We start from the raw sequence: 6,956 nt of genomic DNA on the forward strand, positions 1-6,956 counted from the left end.
ATCAATATAAAATATCTTTATCATTGATTTTAGGATCTGAAGGACATTATTTGGTTATCAAAGATTATTTAGATCAATTAATTAATCTATATGAAGCTATTAATTCTGTTTTACAAGATATTGAAAATTCTCTTTGGCAAAAATAAATGTGATGCATCCAAGTATCATAAAAACAAGAGATTTATATCATGAACTCCTTAAGGCTTCGCTACCTATCTTCTAGCCACACAGCTGAGGGGCAGCGGTGAGAGACGCGGTAGTAATAAATGTCTATTTTAGAACGGTTGATAAAATTTTAGGCATCCTCTTACGCCGAGATCCGATGTAATTTTAGGGTTGGCCTACATAAATTTGGTGCAGGTTATGCAAGTATAATTATATACCTGCATTACTACCTAATATTGCTATTATATATGCATTTTGGTTTTTTATTTTGTTTAGTGCGTGATAGTTCCGGGATGTAGCCGTGTGGTTTCGTTGCGATCATTTTTTGCATTTTATTTTGGTGGTTACATACTAAAAAACTGAAAAGTGTTCCTGTGTTTCCACTAGTATTTTTTTTGAAATGCTTGTAAAATATGGATGCTAAAAGAAAAGGATTTAAAGGCCGACTTAGGTTAAATGCCGTTAGAAAACGTCCAGGTCCGAAAAAAGGACAGATTGTAAGTATATATGTAATTACAATGTTTTTTGTTTTCATAATTATAATTTTTAATGTCCGTTAAATTACCATTGCTCTTTGGTAAGATACCATTGCTCTTTTATATCTATATTATTATATATTCTAATTATTTTTTAGAAGACTATAGCAGTTGATGCTAGTGAAGAAACAATAACAGCATTTCTTGGTAAAGAAAATGAAAGTATTGTACGAAATACCCCTAAAACAGTTCAGAATCAAAATGAGGTAAGTACGTAATAATGGAACTCAATAAAATACAGTACGGTACCCATCTCCCTTATCCATTTTTCTTCAAGTTCCTTATCCAAATTCCGAGAATTCATACAATTATTTTTTTATTGTACTTATTTTTCTCTAGATATTACCTAATCTTTAAAAGTTCATTATTAAAATTAATAGACATGTTTTCTAATTTGTACTTTTTTTTAGGAAAAACCTGTTAAATTAGAGGGAAGAAGATTAGTGGATATTCAATATTTCTTGGATTGTGTGAAAAATCTAAACAACCACGAGCCAAAGTTTGGGTGCACCTTAAGCAACATGAATGTCATAAAAGAAGTTAGAAATGGATATGTGTCAATATTTAAGGTCAAGTGTGATATGTGTAGAGGAACATACGATCTGCAAACGACAGCCACAAACCCGAATCAAGATGCTGTTCTGGGGGTGATAATGATAGGGGCAGGTTACAGTGCTCTAGCGCAGCTTTCAACATGCTTAGAAACTCCTTTTTCCATCTCAACGGACATATCTAATTCAGGAAGATATTCTTGGAGAAACTTTTGAAACAATTTCTTTGAAATCGAGCTGGTGAGATGGAAAAGAATTTAGCTATAGAAGCAGGTGATCTCTCACCTGATGGGGTTCCTATAATTACTGTCGTAGCGGATGGGTCTTGAGCCAAAAGATCATATAGATCCAATTACAATTCTCTTTCAGGAGCTGCAGCAATTATAGGCTGTAGAACTAAACAGGTAAAAATTGAATTAGCGGTTTATAGTTTTTCGCGAAATCAAAAATGTAATTTTCAGGTCCTTTTTATTGGCATAAAAAACAAATATTGTACAATTTGCCAACTCTCAAAAAATCAAGGACACAATCAAATGCCTAAAAGGCATAAATGCTTTAAAAACTTTGAAGGTTCTTCAACGAGCATGATAGGCGATATTTTAAAAGAAGTATTTCTCCATAGTTTAGAGCAACATGGATTAATCTACCATAAATTAATAGCTGACGGAGACAGCAATTCTCTGAAAAAAAATTTAGATGCTCATCCATATAAAAATGACATTGTGAAAAAAAATGAGTGCAGAAATTACCTTCTACGAAATTACTCCCGGAAAATTCGAGATTTAGGTAAAGACGTCAATGCTGGGCCATTAGTTCTTCGGAAGCAAATAAGCGTAAGTACTTACTATTCGTAGAAAAATTATTTTAGGAAAAATACTTATGTTTCTGGTAAAGAAAAACATATTTGTAAATTTATAACGTTGTTTTTTTTTGTAGAAAGAACAGCTAAGATTACGATATGCAGTTACAAAAGTTATCGAACATAGAAAAAATGAGGGTGTTCCGATGTAAGAAAAAATAAAGTTGTTAAAACAAGACATAGACAATTCTATTAGCCGCGTTTTTGGAGAACACAAACTTTGTGCAGAATTGGGATATTTCTGTCATGAGCAATATAAACCCAGTGGTAGCATATTATCAGACTTAAAAATTACAGGTAGGTTCTAAAAGCCCAAAGTGTTAAGAATTACGGTTTATGACTGCCTTATAAATATTTATAATTTTTTGTTGTTTAGGCCGATACGACAAATTATATAGCTTTGTCAGCTATCTTTCAAGAAATAGCGTGAGTTTAATACAAGATGTTGAGAATAATGTATCGGAGCAATTTAACTCAATCATTGCAAAATTTATTGGCGGAAAACGCATTAATTATTGCCAACGAGGATCATATCAGGCTCGCTGTTTAGCTTCTGTAATTTCTCATAATACTAAAAAGCCTATATACACGATTAAAAAATTCCTTAATCATAAAAGCCCGATTGGCTTAGTTAAATACAGGGAATTAAAGAAAAAATATATTAAACGGAAAAGATTATTCCAAACCAAAGAGAAGTCTGATAGCAGTTACGGTGATCAATGTCAAAAGCCTGATCTAACACCTGAGGAGTTGCAAAAAGAAAAAGACGATTTTCTAACTAGTATTAAAAAAAATGCAGAAGAAATTAAATTAATTGAAGAGCTCACAAAGGAACAGAGCTAATCTGATTTGTGACACTTAGAGCGAAGAAAGCGTCTTACGGCATCAAATTACTACGCAATTTGCTCTAAATTTAGTGCCAGAAGCAACGGCGATACAAAAAAGCTCGTGGAACAACTTCTGTACCCAAAAACAATTAATTCTGCTAGCATTGAGTGGGGCAAACAAAATGAAAAACGGGCAATCAATGTTATAGAAACATTAATTGATGAGAAGATATTACCATGTGGCTTATTTGTAAGCGAAAATATTTCATTCTTGGCAGCGACTCCCGATAGCCTTATTGGGAAGAAGGGGATTGTTGAAATCAAATGCCCCTTTAGTGCTAAAAATCTCACCCCTGAAGATGCGATAATGCAAAGAAAAATATCATTTTGGAAGAAAAACGGAGAAATTAATAAGAACCACAAATGGTTTTACCAAATACAAGGCCAATTGTTGGTAACTGGGAGATCCTACTGCTGCTTTGCAGTTTGGACACCTTTGGGCATTAAGAAGGAAATTATTTTAAAAAACGATGTATTCTGCGAAAACATGAAAAAGAAATTAACTATATTCTATTTGATATGTTATTTACCTGATCTTGTAGATCCTCGCAAAAATAGAAATATGCATGTTAGAAATATTTCCCTAAAAGAATATACGATTGTATAAGTTTTTTTTATATGTAGCCAACTTTGTATATTTTGTAATAAATGTCTTGTTTTGTTTGGTTTATGTGTTATTGGTCTTTATTTTTTTATCATCATATTTTACAATTATACCAAATCGAAAAAATTTACCATAAAAACTCTTATTCAAAGTATCTATCTGAATTGGATAAGAAGAAGGTATAGCAATGGAGTCAAGCAAGTAGGTAGGTAGGTATGAAAAAAAAATTGTAAACAGTCAAAGATAACATTGTATGCCAACTTATAGTTTTTATTTTTTTACATAGATTAAAAGTCAAATATTTAAAAAAAGCATGATGTGGGTATTAATTTTGTAAGAATATAGATATCAAGAACACGCAAGAATGTTGTTCTTCAAATGTTATTTTCTACCAAAATAAGCAGAAAAGTATTGTTAGTGGTATCATTTAAAGCAATTTTCGAACCATTGTCACAAAAAAAAAAAAAAAAAAAAAAAATATACAAGGGCGAACCACCTAATTGCGATACACAGTAGATACGACACAAACTATTAAATAGTGATTTTAACTAAAAAGCAAGTTCCCTTTCTCAATAAAATATAATAAAGTATCACATACAGGGTGACAATTTAAAAACTTGAAATGGCCATATATTAGGAACGAAAAACTAAATAAAATCATATATTAGGAACGAAAAACTGGAATAAAAAAACGCCCAAAAGAGTTTCTATAAAACGAAAGAGGAACAAAACAAGTATACTATCCCACCCTTATGGAGAGGGTGACATACACCCCTAAAATCCTAAATAGAAAGGGGAGTCGAGTGACATCAATTTCCTGAAATGTGGCTTTCTATGGTATCATTGGAAAGCATTTTTCAAAAGCTTCAAGATGATCTATTACTCGACCCCCCTTTCTATTTAAGATTTTAGGGGTGTATGTCACCTTGTCCAAGGGGTTGCAAATAAGGGTGGGATAATATGCTTCTTTTTGTTCCCCCTTCGTGTTATAGAAGCTGTTTTGGGCGTTTTCTTAATCCAGTTTTTCGTTCCTAATATAAATGGTCATTTCAAGTTTTTAAATTGTCACCCCGTATATTATTCCATTCCTAAATATTTCTAATCACTACAATAAGTTCCTTTTTTTCAAATCACTTCCTTTTTAAGAATTGCCAAATAGAGAATAAAACCCTTAAATTCGTATAATTTTTACCATCCAAGAAATTTGGAATTTAAGAGAGATTGATAGAAAACTGGAATAATAACAATCCTGTATTTTTTAGGCTATTTTAATAATAGTGTTGATTTAATTTAATAGACTTTAGTAACCTGAATTTTTATTCTCAGCGTAATTAATTAATTTAATACATTTATTAAATTAATTTACTGCCATTTTCATAAAATCATAATGATTAATCAAAACACGAGCACAACTTTTTCCTTAAAAAATAGTAGGTACCTAGTTGATTCAAATATGCCTTTACTAACATATAGATCTGATTCCAATATGACTCTTATATTTAAATTTAAATAAAATATTTAGAATACGAACCTGAAAACCACCCATCTCATCAAGTATCAAGTACTCATATAATCAAACAGCAGAGGCCGCCACGTCGCTGCTAGTAAAAATGCACTTGTAAGGCTCTCGAAATCCGCGAATATTTCAGCAATGGTTTAACTTTTTTTTTTTAAATTTGACTAGCCTTTAGATAAAGATCGACCAAATGTCTATAATTATGTTTAAGCTTAATTTAAAATTTATAATTACTCTTAAATGGCGTTTGAATATTAACAATGTTTGATTAACAAATTTATATATTTCTAGGCATATCCTCAGATTTTCATATAATTACGGACATGAGTTGACCTTAATCCATAAAACAAAAAAAAAAATTGAGTCAAAAAGTCTAACGGTTTTCAAATTATACCCGGATTTCTAAACCCTTAAAATGATATTTTCGCATGGCCGTGATGCGGAGCCTTAAACTCGAAAAACAATTAAATAATAAAAAGTTACCTTTTGCAGTAACATTAGAAAACACATTTTTAATTCAAATTTTTATCGGTATAGAATGTTATAGTGTAAATAATAAAATAACATATTTCCTAAAAATACCAATTATGCAATCTTTCACTTTTACATATTATCATTTATATTCTGCACCAATATTTAATAGGAGTCAATTTAAGGCGATTGTACCACGAAATAAACTTTTGCTTAAAAATGACCTATACTATTCCTTCACGAGCGACCCTTGCAAGAAAACTACCAGACAACAATATATATGCCAGAAGATGACACTTAATATTACCGATGAAGCACCCTGCGAGATCCTGCTTTTGGAGAATAAAAATACTTACAAGTAGTTGCTACCAAATCCAAGATTCTGCGCATCGAAGAATCCAATCAGTTTATTGGAATTCTTCCTAATCAAGAGGTCATTAAACCCAACTATAATAAACAAATTGAGACAGTTCATTTAAAAGGCAGTTTCCTTTTTAACGTACCTCAAAATTGTGAAATTGTTACCAATCAAGAGAAGTTCCTGATCGATAAGCCTATTGTAAGCAGCCAATCAATGATGCTTCCAAGAATCGTGGAATCAACGTTCAAAGAAAAATCTCCAAGTTTCAAAATTCACCTTGACGACATCAAATTGGATGAACTTCATGCTGTAAATCATAAAAGTTTGCAAAATCTGCCTGTTTACCTAATCGAACAACAATCAATAATTGAAAGCCCTAGTTTATGGACGATATTTATTTATTTATTATTAATAATTGTAACTAGTTATTTCTGCTGCAAGAAGTTCCTGTATACCAGATGTTCGGAAAGGTCTACCAATCCAGAAGCTGCCAATGTTGGAGATATTCAACTTTCGCCCTAGCCCATGAAGTTTAATTTTAGGAGTGAGGGGTTATGTGATCCTTCCTGTACATTTGTACAACCATGGAAGCCACTAGCTGCTGACCCTGCATTTTATTATAACCAAGCTGTTTCATTGTTTATTGGTTGTTAAGTTAGTTAAATCACTGCAGTAAAAAAAATAATATTAGCATTCTTATTCATTCCTAAGACCACTTCTAAAAATTTTGGACTAGCAACATCGCAAGCAAAACCTGATGTCATCTTGTCAAACGGCTTAGTGTTTACATTCGGCATTTGAGAAGTTCTGCTTTTTTTTTTAGTTTTTCATTGAAAAAGGAAAAAGGTATTATTCGAGTATATTTGTGAAATATTACGATGGTAAAATCTTGTGCTGTTTGTGCCACACCATGAAAAAAAAGGCGATTTAAGCCGATCTTAACAAGTAAATACCAATACTATCATAACATCATAAGGGAGAATCGTCATCATAAACGTAGAATAAT

At 31.7% G+C, this 6,956-nt stretch overlaps 1 long non-coding RNA gene across 2 annotated transcripts; it reads left to right on the forward strand.

Annotated features, from left to right (window-relative positions):
• The first annotated feature begins 599 nt into the window (after nucleotides 1-599).
• Nucleotides 600-2,791, forward strand: LOC126733967 (uncharacterized). Of its 2 annotated transcripts, XR_007659914.1 has the most exons (5): nucleotides 600-907; nucleotides 1,112-1,656; nucleotides 1,714-2,085; nucleotides 2,189-2,408; nucleotides 2,488-2,791. It is a non-coding gene; the product is annotated as an uncharacterized LOC126733967 (long non-coding RNA). The 2 variants fall into 2 exon arrangements; XR_007659913.1 differs by having other exon boundaries at nucleotides 1,112-2,085.
• Nucleotides 2,792-6,956: the final 4,165 nt, after the last annotated feature.

This window comes from Anthonomus grandis, chromosome 3 (genome assembly GCF_022605725.1).
Source record: "Anthonomus grandis grandis chromosome 3, icAntGran1.3, whole genome shotgun sequence".
NCBI lineage: Eukaryota > Metazoa > Arthropoda > Insecta > Coleoptera > Curculionidae > Anthonomus > Anthonomus grandis.